The sequence below is a fragment of the Lithobates pipiens genome, unplaced genomic scaffold, assembly GCF_037356315.1.
Source record: "Lithobates pipiens isolate NorthernLeopardFrog02 unplaced genomic scaffold, aLitPip1_a1.2 Scaffold_18, whole genome shotgun sequence".
NCBI lineage: Eukaryota > Metazoa > Chordata > Amphibia > Anura > Ranidae > Lithobates > Lithobates pipiens.
Genome location: NW_027507758.1, coordinates 561,514,479 through 561,532,870, shown reverse-complemented (window position 1 = coordinate 561,532,870; position 18,392 = coordinate 561,514,479). Strand labels below are relative to the sequence as shown.

Genomic DNA, 18,392 nt, shown 5'->3' with positions numbered 1-18,392 from the left:
AGGTAAGAATGTGGCGTGTGAGGTCGGATGTTGAGGTTTTTGGGAGGTGGGTTTAAAGTCATCCCTTATGTTTGGTTTTAGGTAAGAATGTTTAGTGTAGTTTTTATGTTTTATAGCGTAGTATAAATGTGCTATTAGGTGTGTTGTATGTTTGTTGTGTGTGGTTGGAACTGGAATGATGAAGGACGTGGTACTGTGGAAGCCTCATGGTGAGACATTTAATGCCATGTACCGTTTCACTCTGATCAGTTAAAAAAAATAAAATAAAAAATAAAATAGAAAATCTGTTTTTATCAGTTTAATATCTGATACGTCCCCCTATGTGGGGACCATATATTAAATTAATTTTTAGAACAGGGAGATGAAAGAAGAGCTTTCTCTGCCCACTCCACGCATCAACCTGGTATTGCAGTACCTCCAGGACCGGTGCACCCCTCTCTTATGCAGTTTCCAAAAACAGAAAGAATTCAAACAACAAATTCTCCTTCCTCCTCATCCTTTTGCTTTCTTCCTCACTCACTTGCAATGCCACTTTTGCTCACAAGCTGTCTGTCTGTTGTTCATTTTTGCAATAAACTTGCATTTAATCCCTGTGTGTACTGGTGTTTTTGCTTCGTGTCATTTTCTTGGCCTTTCTCCCTCCCTCCTTGCTCGCTCAATATTTTTTTTGCTCAGGAAGCAGCAGGTGAAGTGGCAGTAGTTGTGTCAAGAAGCCAAACCTAGGAAGTCAGCAAGTAGACACATTTCGACAAGGCAGCTAGCTAGAGTTTGAATTAACTTTCTATGCAAGGCCCAAAATGAGGCCTTTTTTCCTGCCCATGTCAGTCAGTCAGTTTGGAGAGCAGCAGCCCAGCTCAGCCATTGCAATAGGGCTGACTTTGCTCCATTTCTGTCCCTTAGTACAGCAAGCTTGCTAAAAAGCAGTTCCTGCCTGAGTATTCATTCGGCAGCCTGTGTCTCCCTCTAGTGGGTCCCTGACTTTCGGCTTTTGTCCACGTGTCCAGGAGGCAGTGCCATGCAAATGTTTTTCCCTCGTTGAGCAGCAACGAGGAGCACCTGGATGTGTGCAATTAGTGCTGCTGGCTGCCTGCTGGTCACTTCCAAGGTCAGCAAGTGCTTGTCAGGTGTTGGACAGGTGTTAGAAATGTGTATCTAGGTCAACAGGAAGGGATTAGGCCGCAAGCCTGGCCAGGTGTGAAAAGATGCATATCAGCGCAATAGGGGGGCTTGCTCCACCATGAGGGTCGAGGCTTACGCGATTCGCTGCGATTCCTGGTTAAGCCAGAGGCGAGAACAATGGTTACGTTGAGGACGGTAGTCGTGGAGCTGCTGATGGGAGCCTTTGATGTCAAGTTAAAGAAAATTATGTGCCTTCGGAATTTTCCCCAGCAGGGGACTTATGATATCACTTTCTGTTCTTCCGAGGTGTGCTGGAGGATTTTCGAAAGAAGCTAATGTAAAGAAAGATGAGATTTTGGAGCTGTTTGAGATGCAACCTCTTTTTATGCAGGAGGAGACGGTGATTACGGTCCATCTCTATAATCCCTTTGCAGATCTGGCTTTAGTATGGGCTTACTTGAGCACATACTGTGAAGACCTAAAGGGCGGAGATAAAGTGCTAAATAAATTCGGTATCTGGTCAGGAAAATACAAGTTTTAGGGGCGCTTTAAGAAAGATGAAGAATGTATTGGTGGGGTGAAGAGGCCGCCAGCTGTCTTTACCATAGGAGGGGAAAAGGGGCTTCCCTTTCTATCCCGGACAGCCAAAATATTGCCGAAAATTTTATAAATATGGGCACGTGAGCGCAGATTGTGATGAGGGAGTAGTGTGTCGTTTTTGCAATATGGCTGGACATGCTGCAAGTGACTGTTCCGAAGCTAGAGAGTGTGTGACACCTGCAAAAGAGAAGGTCACCTGGTGAGACAGTGTGATAAGCACCAGAAAGAAAAAGAAACGTTTTCAGATTTCATGTCAAGCAAGAGGATCCAGCAGAGGATTGATGCCAAGGGGAAAAATTGGCCGAGGCATTACGGTGGCGTGAGGAGAGGGACCGGGGGGACCCGCGGAAGTTAATAATGATGCGGCCCTGTCTGGTGCTCCTCGCCCTGCCACAGCCGAGGAGGCTGATACCGGAAGTAAGGGGGATCAGGTTGATGGAGTGGGTAGTGCATCAGCTTCTGCTGTTAAGAAAGTGGAGGCTGGAGTGGCCGGCTCTGAGACTGGGGATCCGTCACCTGGTATAGAAGAAGGGGTGGTATCTGGAGAAGAGGAGGATGAACCTATGCAGCAGGATGTTTTTCCAGAAGATGGTGGTGCAGTAAGTGGGGCAGAAACCTCGGTGTCAGGGCAGAGTGTGGCTAGATTGATCGGAGATCTCTCAGACAGTGAGGAAGAAATGGAAGGAGGAGGAAGAGGAAGACCTGGAGTGTGGACAGCGCTTTGTGCCTTCGACGGTAGAAGGGGAGGAGGTGTCTGGGAAAAGAGCCAGAATTGAAGAAGTAGATTCTGAGAGTGGGGAGGGGGTCACTTCATATAGCCCTATCTGGAGACTCTGAATTAGAGTCTGCCAGTTCTCCTGGTCCGAAAAGATGGCAGAAAGAAAGTAGGGGTAGGCAAGGAAGAAGTGAGAAGGATATGGAATGACTTCTTCAAAAGACTTGCTATGGCTGAGAACATTTTCCTTTTTATGGCCTTAACTGTCTGTTCTATCAATGTGAGGGGTGTGTGGTCTGGTTGGCGGCGAGCTGCGTTTTTTGAAAGCCTGGCTGAATGCAAGGTTGATATATTTTGCCTGCAGGAATGCGGGGTAGAGAGAATTCCGGGACCTCAAGAATGGAGACGGGGGGAGTGCATGGTCTGTGGCTTGTGCAACAAGATGTGAAGGTGTGGGAGTGCTTATTAGAAATCCGCGAGTGGTGATAGTGGCACAAGAAGTGATTGTTCCGGGAAGACTGCTATTGGTTGTGTTAGAGTATGCTGGGTGTAGATTCAGACTTTTCAATTGTTACGCCCCTGCTGATAAGCGAGAAAATAATTAATTTCTTAGTATGCTGAATTTACATCTACCTGGGAGGATTCCTACAATAATTGCAGGAGACTTTAACTGTATTAGGAAAACCAGTGACAGAGAGGGTATTGGAGAAGAAGGGAAGCTGGATTCCTCATCCAGGTTGTTAAATGAGATTGTGGCTGACTTTCGGCTAAAGGATGCTGCGGTGGAAAAGGAGGGGGATAGTACTACTTACCTTCCAAATCGTGGTACAGTTAGCTCTATGATTGATTTTTCTTTTTTCATCCAAGTTTGTTACAGTGGAAAGTTATAGTACCCAACCTTTTGTTTTTTTCTGACCATAAATTATTTTTTGTACCCTTAGGCTGGAGGAGGGGGTTGTGTTCGGGAGAGGGTTGTGGAAGTTAAACACTATGATGTTGGAGGAGGAGGAGGCGTGCGATAAGTTTGGTTTTTTTTTTTTGCACGTTTGGTGAAAAGCAAGAGGGAGTTTAAAGAGATATTGCAGTGGTGGGACTGGGTTAAAATGCGGATAAGTGTTTTTTTCAGGAGAGGAGGAGTGGAGTAAGCAAGGCGTAAGAAAGAGAAAGAAAAGGCCTTGGTGGAGAGGTTACATCTACTTCTAAAGTGCAAAAAAATGGGGGTGGAAGTGCAGGATGAATTGGAAAAGGTGCGGGAAGAGAGGAGCCTTTTTCTGCAGGAAAAGGGAAAGCTAATTATTTTTCGTGCAAAGGTGCAAGACATGGAGGAAGGAGAGCAATGCTCCAGATTCTTCTTTAAGAAAGCCATGGGGGCGAAGAAAGTGATTAAGAGCGTGCTCACAGAGAATGGGGAGGTGAGTGGAGAAGAAGTGGTGGAGGAGGTGAGGCGTTTCTATGAGGATTTGTACGAAGAACAAGCGGGAACGACTAAGGAAGAAATCTTGGAGTATTGTGAGGTGTTGAGAGGAAGCTTGGGAAGTGAGGATGTGGATGCCTTGTTAAGTATGATCACGGAAGAAGAGATGGAGGGGATGTTGAGAAGGATGCCGAAAAAATAAAACTCCTGGGAAAGATGGGCTCCCCGTGGAATTCTATGTGAGGTTTTGGCCAATACTTAAAGATCATTTGATGGAGATAATAAGGTTCTGTGTGGAAGCTGGAAAACTGTCACCTTCTATGAAGGAGTGTGTGCTTACTTTGTTTTACAAAAAGGGGGAGGATCGTGATCTAAAGAATTGGCAACCAATAACGCTGCTGAACGTAGATTACAAAATAATATCTAAATTATTGACGAGTCGGCTTAGTCAGGTCATTGGAAGCCTGGTGGGAGATTGGCAGACATGTGCGGTCCCTGGAAGAAGAATTACCGACAATTTAACATTACTAAGGGATTTTATTTGTTATGCCCAGTCCAACAATCTTCCACTGGCTGTAGCTGCCTTTGACATTAAAAAGGCCTATTATACAGTAGCTCATTCTTTTTTGTTTGGGGTGTTGGAACAGATGGGCTTCCCCGACAAAATTTGGGGGTCCTCAGAGGATTATACGTAGGTATGACCAGCCAGGTGCTGGTTAATGGCAAAGTGTCAGAGCCGTTTGGAGTGAATTCTGGAGTGAGGCAGGGGTGTCCTCTGTCGCCTGTTATTTTTATTTGTGTCATGGAGCCCCTTCTACGGCATGTACAAAAAGGACAAAAGTTTTCGGGGCTTTTTTATTCCTGGGGGGAGGGTATAAGAGAAAAATCCATGTGTTATATGGATGATGTTACGCTTTTGTGTTCTTCTCCAGTTGATGTTAATAGAACCGAGCTGCAATTAAGACTTTTTGGAAGTATGTCTGGTTTACAAGTAAATTGGAAAAAGAGCCGTGTGTGTATTGAGCGGGACTTGTAATACTGCGCAAGCCCGCTTGGAAACCACTCATGAAATTGAGATTTTGGGGGTTCAGTTTCAGAGGAATCTAATGAGCCAGTGTAACTCACTAAGGGTGATAGAGAAAATTTCCAGAAAATTTGAGTTTTGGAGGATGAGACGGTTGACCCTTTCTGGGAAAGTGCTTGTGTTAAAAAGGCAGTGATTTTACCTCTCCTTCTGTATACCAGTTTGATTTTTCCACCAAGTATAAGATCCTTGCAGAAGATTTCCCGACTCCTTTTTCTCTTCTTTTGGGGGGCAAAAATGGAGAGGGTGTCCCGTGTTATTGTGATGAGAGAGGTGAAACTTGGAGGGTATATCTTTTCAAATGTACAGGATTTTATTGTGATCCAATTGTGGATTAGCCATTTTAAGATTTGGGCTGCCAACGGGAATGCTGCAAAATTAATGCGTTATCTTGCTGGGTGGTGTATGCTTAAATGGGGGTGGTGTTAAAAAGACCTAAGACCTATGGCTTTGGTACCTTCGCCGCTATATTTACGGTTACAGCAATTCTTTTTGCAGATTAAGTTGAGTGATTTGGGAGTTGGTGCAACATCAAAAATTAATCTTGTAAAGTGGATGAAAAGAAAGTAACCGGTAACTAACATTTTTGGTCTGAGATCCGCTACGGCTGAGAAATGTTGGGGAAAGTTTTTGATAGATGGTAGTACCAATAGACAAAAAGAAGTCTCTTGGATGGCCTTTCAGGGTTGTCTGCTTACAAAATCCTTTTTAAAAGCAAGAGACCTGGTCAGAGATGACACACGCACAAGTGAAGGACGTGGTGGGGTGGAGATGGCAGTTCATGTTTTTTGGGAGTGTGATTTTGCTAAAAGGGTGTGTAGAAGGGTGGAGGGGTTGTGAAAGGTGTGGTGGAGGTGGAAAGTGTGGATTTTTTTGGGGTGTTTTTTTGGTTTGGTGGGAGGAGAGCGGCGACAACGAAAGACCTGTTTTTTTTTTTGCTATTCTTAAGGAAGTGTTATGGGATGCTAGATGTTGGAGTGTAAAGAAACAATGAATTCAAACAAAAATTCTCCTTCCTCCTCATGCTTTTGCTTGCTTCTTCACTCACTTGCAATGTTACTTTTGCTCACAAGCTGTCTGTCTGTTGTTCATTTTTGCAATAAACTTGCATTTAACCCCTGTGTGTACTGGTGTTTTTGCTTTGTGTCAGTTTCTTGGCCTCTTTCTTTCTTTCTTTCTCACTCTCTCCTCGCTCGCTCCATTTTTTTTTTCTCAGGAAGCAGCAGGTGAAGTGACAGTAGTTGCAAGAAGCCAAACCTATGATATCAGCAAGTCAGTAAATAGACCTATTTTTCGACAAGGCAGCTAGCTAGAGTTTAAATGAACTTTCTCAGCAAGGCCCAAAATTAGGCATTTTTTTTCCTTTTCTTTCCTGCCCATGTCAGTCAGATTGGAGAGCAGCATCCCAGCTCAGCCATTGAAATAGGGCTGACTTTGCTCCATTTCTGTCCCTTAGTACAGCAAGCTTGCTAAAAAGCAGTCCCTGCCTGAGTATTCATTCGGCAGCCTGTGTCTCCCTCTAGTGGGTCCCTGACTTTCGGCTTTTGTCCATGTGTCCAGGAGGCAGTGACATGCGAATGATTTTCCCTCGTTGAACATCAACGAGGAGCATCTGGATGTGTGCAATTAATGCTGCAGGTTACCTGCTGGTCACCTCCAAGGTCAGCAAGTGCTTGTCAGGTGTTGGACAGGTGTTAGAAATGTGTATCTAGGTCATCAGGAAGGGATTAGGCCGCAAGCCCGGCCAGGTGTGAAAAGTTGCATATCAGCGTCTCCGCCCGGTCTAGACGTGGGGGAAGGGCAGACTGGCATGGACAGCTCCTCTCAGCGAGCTCTTCTTGCGGGCCAGGTTGCCGCTCACTCGGAAAAGAGAATAATTGGGTTATCGCTTCTCAGCCTTTTGGCTGCGATCTTGTACCGTAGTCAGAGGGTTTGACGGAAGGCACCAGTCCTGCTCAGCCTGGGGGCGTTTCCTTGATTGGTGCACCCCCTGCTGCTATTGGGTAGGATGCTGCTGAAAGTCCACGAGAAGGCGATAGTGGGACGTTTCCCACAGGGCGCGGTGGGTCGGTGTGAGGCGTTCTACCCCTTGTGGGGGTACCCTAGGATTCTGGAGGTGGCTGGTCCTTTAGCACCTATCATAATGGCGTCTCGTGGACTACGGGACTCTCTTCGATTCTTGATGAAGCCAGAATTTAAAGACAAGATATCACTGAAGATGGTGGTGGTCGAGGTCTTGATGGATACCTGTAACGTGAGGGTAAGTCGGATATTATGTCTTCAAGACTTCCCGTTACAAGGTATTTATGATTATGTTACGTTTGTATCTACCGTTTAAATACGTATCTTACGTTTAAATGCTTTTGAGAAAGCTAAAGAAAAGATGGAGTCGGAGGTGATGAAATGTATTGAAGTTGTACCGCTATTCATGCAGGATGAGAAGATGGTGATAGTGCATATGTACAACCCGATTGCGGATCCTGCTATGGTAAGAGCTTTTTTAGCCAGGTATTGTGACATGTTGAAGGGTGGGAAGAAGGTATTGAATAGATTTAAGATTTGGACAGGAAAGTACCGATTCTGCCAGATTTAAGATTGATAAGGACTGTATTGGGGGGGGGGGGGGTGAGGCACCCTCCATCGGCTTTCACTATATGGGGTGAGAGAGGATTCCTTTACTACCAGGGTCAGCCAAAGTATTGCCGAAAATGCTTTACTTATGGCCACGTCAGTATGGAATGTGACTTTTCACAGAGATGTCAGTTCTATAAGCAGGTAGGTCACAAAGCTAGTGACTGTGGGGCAAGTAGAACATGTGATATATGTCACAAAGTGGGTCATCTGGCCAGACAGTGAGTACAATAAGTGGAAGAAGACCTTTGCTGGGGCTGCAGCTGGGGGGATGAATACAGAGGATGGGCAGAGGTCTGCTAGCGGATCAGGGGCAGGGGGTCTTCTAAGATTTGGAGTCTGACTGGCAAACTCCCCCGTGATGAGACCAATGACGCTGTGCCCGAGGAAACAGTAGGGAGCGGTGATGTGGTTGAACCCACTGGGGTATTGGCTACGGTGGTGGCTGATGTGACTGGTGTGGTCCCCGCCGCTCCTGGGACCGTGGCTGTGGAGGGCATGAACGCAGGACAGGTGGAAGTTTCAGTGGTTCCTGATTCCCACTGGCGATGAAGAGGAGATGGAAACAAATGCCCCATATGCGCACCACCAAGCTCCCTTGGGGGCGATGGACTGGGCTAATGAGGATGAACTAGAGACTGCTGGCTTACCAATTGGCCAAGATTTGCTTTCCCCTATTGGTCCATTTGGAGAGGTGTCTTCTAGCTATGAGTTAGGGAAGCGGGAGATGGAGGCAGGGAGTGAAGAAAGTCTAGAGTGTGGCCAAGGAAAGATATTTCCTGTTGAAATTGTCTTTCAAGTGACTGTGAAACGGGCACGGGAGGAGGGGGAAGATATAGAGACCGAGGCAGATACCCCCCTCTTGCAATATGTTCTTCTGGGGCCTCAGGTGACGAGGCGGCTAGTTCCCTGGGCCCGACGAGGAGACAGATGAGATTGGATGGTGGAGAATGTTTGGAAGATGCTCATCAGAATGAACAGTATGGCTGGGATGATTCTATTAGTTGTGATGGCTTTAACCACCTGCTCATTGATTGTAAGAGGAATGGGATCTAGTTGGAAGAATGCGGTGGTGCTAGATTATATGAGTACGATTAATGCTGATGTTATATGTTTGCAGGAGTGTGGGATGGATGGTCCTATTGGTGTTTCGGAATGGAGGAGTGGAGTGGTGGTATAGGCACCTTGTTGTCGCTCAAGGGCAGAGGGGGTGGGCATTTTAATCAAAAACACTAATATCCAACTTGTGCCCCACAAGATACTGATCCCGGGAAGGCGTTTGTCTGTTGTCTTTGAATATGTGGGTGAGAAAATACGCTTGATCAACTGCTATGCCCTAGCTAATAGAAGTGAACAAAGGGATTTTCTGGAGACCCTAAAGCCCCATACACACTACTATCAGATTATCTGCTGAGTTTTTCCTTCAGATTTACCAAAACCATATAATATGAGGACAAACCTTAGGAGTTTCAATGTGTATGCAATCAGGCAGGCCCTTCTACTACATGATTTTGGTAAATCTGAAGGATAAAGTCAGCAGATAATCTGATAGTGTGTATGGGGCTTTAGATTATCACTCCCTGGTAGAATGGCTAGGATTTTGGTTGGGGATTTTAACTGTGTTTGAAAAAGTGATGATCGGAGAGGGACGGGGGATGGGGGTGTGGATATAACTTCCAGATTTCTTAACGATCTATTCACTAATTTCAGATTAAAGGATGCTGCAGTTTCAGCGCAGGGGAACTCCCCTGCACATACCTTTTTCTCTGATAGTGAGGCGGTATCAATCCGCATTGATTTTTTCTTCTTGTCTAACTCCTTGGGTGTGGTGGATCTCACTATTGCTGCTGTGCTTTTCTCTGACCATATGCTTGTATCATGTAAGGCGGAGGTGAATGTTAGTGTGAAATTTGGTGGTGGGCTATGGAAACTTAATGTTTCGGTGTTACATGATGAAGATATGTGTAGGAGTTTTGAAACATTCTTGGAGGAATTGGTTCTTGAGAAAAAGAAGCATGAAAACATATTATTATGGTGGGATTGGATGGAAGGGAAGGTGGCATGGTTCTTCAAGCGGGTGGGTCCGCAAAGAGCGAGAGCGAGGAGGTAGAAGAGCATTTGATGCACAGAATTCATTTTTTGCATCGCTGTAGGAGAATGGGGTTGGAGGTGGACGCAGAGTTGGAGGAAGCCAGAGAGGAAAGAACTGCTGTACTGAAGGGGAAGGGCAAGAAAATTATTTTCGAGGCTAAAATCCAAGATATGGAGGAAGGAGAACGGTGCTCCCGCTGCTTCTTCAAAAAAGTAGTAGACACTAAGAATGTGATGAAGGTGATAAGGTGTCTTATCCGGTGAGGTGGAAGTGGAAGGGGAGGAAATGATGGAGGAGGTGGTGACATTGTCAGGGCTGGCTTAGCCCTTCCTCCTCTGGGCTGGCCGCTCAGCTTTCGGCTAATTGCCAGCTCTCTTCTCTTTCCACAGTTACCAGATGTTCCCAATGATGCTCCTCTAACCTGCCTATTTAAAGCCTTCCTGCTCATTTTTTCATTTGCCTTCGCGTTGGTCACATCACAAGGAACCATCTCCTTCTGTTTGTTTCAAGACTGGCTTGCTGACATCCCACCTGGCTTCTTATCCTGCTTGCGGTTGCTCTCCTTGGATCCCTGACTTCCGGCCTGGCTGATTACCCGATCTGGTTAATGAACTTTGGACTGGCTGACTACCCGATCTGGCTACAGGACTCCAGCCACTTCCTCCGAGGCCCCCAAGAATGTTGCTGCCTCAACCTCCAACTCTACCCCCGCCGGCGCCAGCCAGCCAAAACCAGCCAAGCCATTCCTGCCTGCAGACGGGCTCCCTACCCTAGAGCCTTGGATGAAGCAGACGGTCGTGCTTCAGCTGAAGGAGGAGGACGGAAGAGTCCCCGACATGACCCCAGAGATCTTCGGAAGGAAGATGATACTGGAGCAGGGGTTCAGAAAAGGGGAAACGCTAGCAGTGCAGGCCTTCACAAAAGGTATTTTCTTCATAACTTTTGTGTCGTTCCAGGTCTGCAGAAGGTATTGGGAGATGGTGAAAACGAGTGGTCCTGAATCCCCTTTCCGTAAGTTCGCTGCACGGGATGAAAAGAGGGTGACAGTGGCCATGAAGAACCCCCATAACCCAGGTAAGGACATAGCCACCTACATCCAGAGGTTCTGCACCGTGGTGAAGGACCCTGTCCGAATCCTCAATGCCAACGGCTTCTGGATAGCTAAGTGGTCTGTGCTCTGCAAATTTAGGCAGGACCCTCGGGGGACATCCAGCACCTGCAGCCGTGCTTCTCCCTGGGCAACTCCGCAGGAATCCTATTCTATCCCGGGAATCCGTGATACCCTACACCTGCAACAGGTGTAGCCACACCGGACATATGGTTAAGGATTGTACAGAACTTGTTTGCAGGAACTGTAGGGGCACAGGCCACGAGACCAAGGATTGTCCAAGGTCCAAAGCCTGTAACCTCTGTGCTGTCGCCGAGCATGTGTTAAACACTGCCCCCAGAGGACCCAGACTTACGCTGGAGCCCTGATCCAGGGCAAGCCATCCGCCAGCACTGGAAAGAAGCAGCCAGAAAAAGCAAAGGAGCCTCCGAAGGCCACTGGGACTTTTCCAGACCCTGCGGACCCAACTCGTCACCACCAGGGCAGTAGTAATCGGCTGTGATTTTAACTGTCCGATAGAGGAGGATGGGCGCAGCTCCAGCATGTACACAAAACTTGATGCTACGTCTAGGCTGCTCAGGGAGATGATCTCGGAGGCTTCCTTGCAGGACGCCGTGGGATCCATAGGGAAAGGTACCGTAACCTATTCGTGGTGCCGACCCAAGGGATCGGTGCATTCCAGGATTGACTTCATGCTCACTTCAAGAGCAGTCAAGAATTGTCATTTCTCTATGACCCCCTGCTTTTTCTCTGACCACAGGGCAATTCACTTTCGGGGTGACCTGGGCGAGGGCTTTGCCCGTGGACCAGGCTTCTGCAAGCTGAATAGCACCCTGCTGGAAAATGAGGAACTGATAGGGGAACTCCGGGAGGCCTATGCCACCTGGACGGAGGAAAAAATATTCTTCGGAAGGGTAAGTGACTGGTGGGAGTTTGCGAAGGTCAAGCTGCGCAGCTTCTTTATGGCAAGGGGACGCCAGCAAGTGTGTGCCAGGAAGAGGGAACTCAGGAAACTGCAACGTCAGTTGCAGTCCCTGCAGGACCTTCACCACTGCGGCTGGGACGTTAGGCAGGACCTGGAGGACACCAAGAAGAGCCTGAAAGGGCACTTTGAGGAAGAATCCAGGCACATTGTCTTCCATGCCAAGGTGGAGAATCTTGAGAAAGGTGAGAAGTGTAACTCTTTCTTTTTCAGGAAACTCCACTCAGGACACACACCCTTGTCAGAGCTGCGTGACGAGACCAGAACACTCGAGAAGGAAAAAGAGTCTGTGATGCAAGTGGTCAACGACTACTACACCAACCTCTACTCCCTGAAAACAACAGACACACAGGCAGCCAACAGGTTCCTGTCAGCTATCTCTAACCCAATTGATCCTGCAGGTTCATCGGCCATCAACGCCCCCTTGGTGTTGGAGGAGCTGCACTCTGCCACTAAATCCTTTAGGCGGGGCAGGACCCCAGGCTGCGATGGTCTCCAAGTTGAACTTTATGTAACGCTGTGGGATCTCGTGGGCCCAGACCTGCTCGAGCTGTACGAGGAGATGGTGGTGGAGGGCAGAATGCCTCTGTCACTGAGGTAGGGGATGATCACGATTTTGTGTAAGATCATCCACCCGGATCAGACTTGTGGCATTACTGGTCGCAGGATTGCGGACAGCCTTGTGCTTGCCCGGGACACGGACAGTACATTCATTGCCGCCGTGTGCACGTGGCCCTGCTCAGTCTTGACCAGGAGAAGGCCTTTGACCGTCTCTCTCATGAGTGTATGTGCAGGTTTGGTCTTGGGGAAATGTTTTGTTCGTATGTAAATGTAACGTATAATGACATCTGTAGTGTGGTGTTGGTGAACAGTTGGAAAACTGACCCCTTTCCAGTGTTGTCTGGGGTCAGACAAGGCTGCCCTCTCTCACCTCTGCTTTTTGTCTGTTGTATAGAGCTCTTCGCCCGAAGCAGACGGAAATCCAGAGATCAGAAGGATGACCGCACCAGGACCAGACAGACGGGAGGTCAAGTGCTCACTCTACATGGATGATGTGGCGGTGTTCTGTGCCAACCGGCGCTCCATCGACACACTCGCCCAGACCTATGAGGACTTCGGCCAAGCTTCAGGGGCAAAGGTCAACTGTGGGAAGTCGGAAGTCATGCTCTTCGGAAAGTGGTTCCTGCCTTCATCTGCACCCATGCCCTCCAGCATCAAAGCAGACTTCATCAAAATTCTCGGGGTCTGGTTTGGAGCTGAGGGCGCAGCCCTGAAGTCCTGGGAAGAAAGACTGACTGAAATGCGACAGAAGTTTCGACTTTGGAGCCTTCGAGAACTCACCATCGAAGGTAAAACACTGGTACTCCACAGCGAGATCCTCCCTGTGTTGCAGTACCTCGCCCAGGCCTGACCCCCTGCCTCTTTGGAGGTCCCTTGGATGGGACAAATGGGACAGCTCCATCCCCTACAACTGGGACACTCCTTGGTATTACTTGGACACTTTCAAGTTTATTAAGGAGCTGGGGCTACATGGGAGTGAAGCCCGACTTGTGGAAGCCAAAAACTATCCACAAGTTGATTAGAGCATCGGACATTGTTGAGACTGTTCCAGGCCTCCCTTCAGCCACTTGCAAAATGGTCTGGAGGAATGTTTCTTCAAAGAGACTCACCAACAGGCATAAAGATCTGGCATGGATGGCAATCCAAGGGGGGTTTCCACTCAGGACATTCATGCATGCCAGAAACCTGTGCAGATACAGACACTGCCCCTTTTGCATCATCCAGGAGGAAACTGCTCTGCATGTTTTCTGGGAGTGTCCCTTTGCACAGGGCCTGTTGAGGGCTCTGGAACCTGATCTCAAAGACTTTGTACCACAGACTGCTATCACACACTTTGGTGTGTTGAACGGACTCTTCTGTAGAACTCATTCACAGGAGGACATTGATAGTGCCTGGCGGGTGCTGTGCTGCTTTAAGGAGGCTATCTGGTACGCCAGAAAGCGCCTCATCCACCAGAGGGAGAGGATGTCCATCGAGGACTGTTGCAGACTGGTCCACAGTCTGCTCAGAGATTATCACTTAATGGACTTTAAGGAAGAAGAGGAGGTCTGAAGATTTCCCCTCCCTCCCTCCCACCTACTATGTATCCTTTGGCAGTTCAATAAAGCTTCGGGCCTGCAAACTCTTTTTACCCTCCCTACCCCACCTTCTCCACCCACCCCCATCACACCTGTTGCTCATTGAAATGCCATTTGACTATGACAGTATGACCTGAGACTTTTCTGACATGTTTTTGTAAGTAATGCTTTCAGGGTAATGCGGCGTCATGCATGATGTGATGTTTCAGGGTACCATTACTCTGTGCAACACATCAGGCATCATACCGCAGGATGAATGTAATTTATTTGTATGCTTGGAACTGTATTGTTATGTAGTGTATTTATGCGCTGCGTCGCAGTACAAAGTGGAATGTACTCTGTTGAAAGTATTTTTTTTTGTATATTTTCTTGCAAAATAATTTTCAATCAAAAAAAATCTGTTCCTATCAGTTTAATATCTGATACGTCCCCTATCTGGGGACCATATATTAAATGGATTTTTAGAACAGGGAGATGGAAGAAGAGCTTGCTCTGTCCACTCCACGCATCGACCTGGTATTGCAGTACCTCCAGGACCGATGCACCCCTCTCTTATGCAGTTTCCAAAAACAGAATGAATTCAAACAACAAATTCTCCTCCATCCTCCTCATCCTTTTGCTTGCTCACTCACTTGCAATGTTACTTTTGCTCACAAGCTGTCTGTTGTTCATTTTTGCAATAAACTTGCATTTAACCCGTGTGTACTGGTGTTTTTTGCTTCGTGTCAGTTCTTGGCCTTTCTTTCTCCCTTCCTTCCTTCCTCCTTCCTTGCTCGCTCAATATTTTTTTGCTCAGGAAGAAGCAGGTGAAGTGGCAGTAGTTGCAAGAAGCCAAACCTATGAAGTCAGCAAGTAGACACATTTCAACAAGGCAGCTAATTAGAGTTTGAATGAACTTTCTCAACAAGGACCAAAATGAGGCCTTTTTTTCCTGCCCATGTTAGTTTGGACAGCAGCAGTAGCAGCCCAGCCCAGCCCAGCCATTGCAATAGGGCTGACTTTGCTCCATTTCTGTCCGAGTACAGCAAGTTTGCTCCAAAGCAGTCCTTGCCTGAGTATTCATTCGACAGCCTGCGTCTCCCTCTAGTGGGTCCCTGACTTTCGGCTTTCGTCCACGTGTCCAGAAGGCGGTCCCATACAAATGATTTTCCCTCGTTGAGCATCAACGAGGAGCACCTGGATGTGTGCAATCAGAGCAATGGGCTGTCAGCTGGTCAGTTTCAAGGTCAGCAAGTGCTTGTCAGGTGTTGGGCAGGTGTTAGAAATGTGTATCTAGGTCAACAGGAAGGGATTAGGCCGCAAGCCCGGCCAGGTGTGAAAAGATGCATATCTGTGTCTCGGCTTGGTCTAGACATGGGGGAAGGGCGGACGGGCATGGGCAGCTCCTCTCAGCGAGCTCTTTGTCCAGGCCAGGCCACCGCTCGCTCGAAAAAGAGAATAATTGGGTTATCGCTTCTCAGGCCTTTTGGCTGCGATCTTTGTGTCGTGGTTGAAGGGTTTGACTGAAGGCACCAGTTCCACTCGGCCTTGGGTTGTTTCCTTGATTGGTACACCCCATGCTGCTATTGGATGGGACACTGCTAGAGGTTACAAGAGGGCGATTAGTGGGACGACGGCCGATGCGTTACCATGGCGTGGAGGGAGGTTCAGAACATGCTTAAAATCCTGGTAAACCAGATTTCGTGAAGGAGGTCGGTCTGAGGACTATCGTGGTGGATATTCTGCAGGATACTTTGAATGCAACGGTCAGTGAGATTTATGCCTTGCAAGATTTTCCGGCAACTGGCACTTATGATGTTTCTTTTGTTATCAAGAGCATTTGCCTTGGAGTTGAGGATATCAAGCGGAAGGTATCAGAAGGAAACAAACTGCTGTCTAAATGTTATTTTGAGCTTCTATTCAACCCTGGAAATAGGTTCGTTACCATTCATTTGTTTAACCCTTTCTTGGACACACAATTGGTTTGAGTTTTCTTGTCCCGGTATTGTCATGAGGTGAGCCTGGAAGAAAAATTAAATAACCCTTTTGGGATCTACCGAAGTAAGATCAAATTTAAAGTAAGATTTAAAGAGGACTCTGAAGGGTATGGTGGGATAAAGAACCCCCCACCCCCCTCTCCACTATTTCTGGGAACCGGTGCTCCCTCTTATGTTGGACAGCCTAAATTCAGGGCTTGGATGAAAGTGGTGGTGGTGAAGAAGTGGAGAGGGGAGTATACCTGGTGCAGGAGTGGAGCAGACCATGGCAATAATTGCCAGTGGAGAGGAGATAGAGTCTAAGGTATCAGAATGTAATGCATAACAAAAAATGGAGGAGGAGGTATCACAGGAGGAGGGGGTGTATAAGATGGATATGGCTTCTGTCTCTGACCGCCCTCTGACAGCTGCTCAGAGGGATAAAGTATGTGTGGAGAGAGAGGAGAGTGATGAAGAAAGTAGAGTAAAGAGGAGTAAGGTGGAGCCAGTACAGGATGGTCCACCATGACAAGTGGATTCAGGGTCAGATCTGGTGCTTGCGGGTGACCTGAGGGTTACGGAGTCAGAGGAATCCTACGATGAGGATTCCAATAGTATGGAGGTGATAAGGAAAGATAGGGGTGGAGGGAGGGTAGAAACCACCTAACCTAAATCCAGATGGTCAGTATTGTTTCTGTAAACGTGACAGGTATAGGTTCCTTAAGTAGAAGAGCTGCTGTATTTAAAGAATTAAGTGATCTGAATGGGGATGTGGTATGTGTACAAGAGTGTATGCTAAATAATGCCCCTAAGCCAAGTAAATGGGAGTTTGGTCAGACAGTGTAGTCTGTGGCTTGTACCAGTAAGAATGAAGGTGTAGGTGTGATGGTAAAGTCCAGTAAGATTCAAATCCTAAGTTATAAGGTTATAATCCCAGGTAGACTGTGTCAAGTACAGCTGAGTGGTATTGGATTTAAGTTATGCCTCTTTAATTGCTATGCTCCAACAAATAGGAGCGAGAGACTTGAGTTTTTGGAGACCCTAGCTTTGTATCTCCCAGGGACAGAGCCCACATTGGTAGTGGGGGACCTCAACTGTATTAGGAGTGTGGGTGACAGAGAAAGTACCTCTACAATATCGTTAGATAGTACTTCCACAGCTTAAAACAATCTGATTTCGGATTTTAGTTTATATGATGTAGGTCATGGAGTTGGGGTCAGAGGCAGATAAGTTTACAATTTTTTTCAGACAAAGGGGAAATTAGGTCCCGTATTGATTTTGTATTGTCCTCAGAGAGTGTAAATCCGGTATCATTTAAGACAAAAAGTGTAACCCTTTCAGATAACCGTGTTATACAGGTTTCGCTTGGGTCAGATCAAAAAATTTGTTTCGGAAGGGGTCTTTGCAAACTAAATGTCAATTTGTTAAAAGAAGAAAAGGTAATAGATTCCTTTCAGTATATGTTTTATTCTTTGGTAAGACGTAAAAGGGGAATTCCCTGATGCCTGGTGGGATTAGGCTAAATTTAAGTTTAAGCAGTTTTTCAGATCATGGAGCCTAAAGCTAGCACGACAGGAAAAGGAGAGGGAGGAGGGTTTGGTGGAAAAATTACACACCTTATATAAGTTTAAATCCGTTGGTGTGGATGTTGGGAGTGAACTTGCCAAAGTCCAGGAGGAGAGGAAGAGGATCCTGAAAGAGAAGAGTTGAGCATCTTGAAAAAGGAGGAAAGGTGCACCCGTTTCTTTTTTAAGAAGGTTTTTGGTAAACGGGAAGTTTTTGTTTCAGTTTTTGGATCTAAAGGGGAGGTGGAAGGGGATGAGGTAATGGAAGAGGTGAAGTCCTTTTATGAGAATTTGTTTAAAGGGGATCAGAATGTAATGGAAGAAGAGACGGAGGAATATTGTAATGTGGTGAAGGGAAGACTGACACCTGAGGAAGTCAATACATTATCTGAAGCAGTGGAAGATAATGAAATATATGCCGCTGTAAAGGTATGGCCTGCAACAAAACACCCGGTAAGGATGGTCTTCCAGCGGAATTTTATGTTAAATTATGGCAGACGATGGGTAAGGAGGTGTGTGAGGTGGTGAGGTTTGCTTATCAAGAGGGGAGGATTAGTAAGTCTATGAGGGAGGGTGTGCGATAACCTTGATTGCCTAAAACAGGGTGATAAGCGGGATTTCTGGAATTGGCGTTCAGTTTCACTGCTCAATGTTGGATTACAAAATTCTATCAAAAGTTATTGCTAATAGAATGCGAGATGTGGCTGCTAGTTTAATTGAAGACAAACAAGTATGTGCTATACCAGAAAGGAGGATAGCAGACAACTTATTCCTTCTAAGGGACATGATTTATCATGTTAATTCACATAATGAGGCTTTAGTGGTGGCAAGCATGGACCTGGAGAAGGCGTTTGATAAGGACTCTCACGCGTTTCTTTTCCAGGTACTTGCTAGTATGGGGCTACCGCCGGCAATGATAAGAGCGAATAAAGGTTTGTACAGAGGGATAAAGGAGCCAAGTGCTAGTAAATGGACATGTGAGTAAGCCC

At 46.9% G+C, this 18,392-nt stretch overlaps 1 non-coding gene and 1 pseudogene across 1 annotated transcript; both read left to right on the top strand.

Moving 5' to 3' along the window:
* The first annotated feature begins 228 nt into the window (after positions 1–228).
* Positions 229–437, top strand: LOC143990550 (U2 spliceosomal RNA; annotated as a pseudogene).
* A 13,809-nt stretch (positions 438–14,246) lies between these two features.
* On the top strand, positions 14,247–14,433 carry LOC143990466 (U2 spliceosomal RNA). Its single transcript, XR_013277350.1, has one exon. It is a non-coding gene; the product is annotated as a U2 spliceosomal RNA (small nuclear RNA).
* Positions 14,434–18,392: the final 3,959 nt, after the last annotated feature.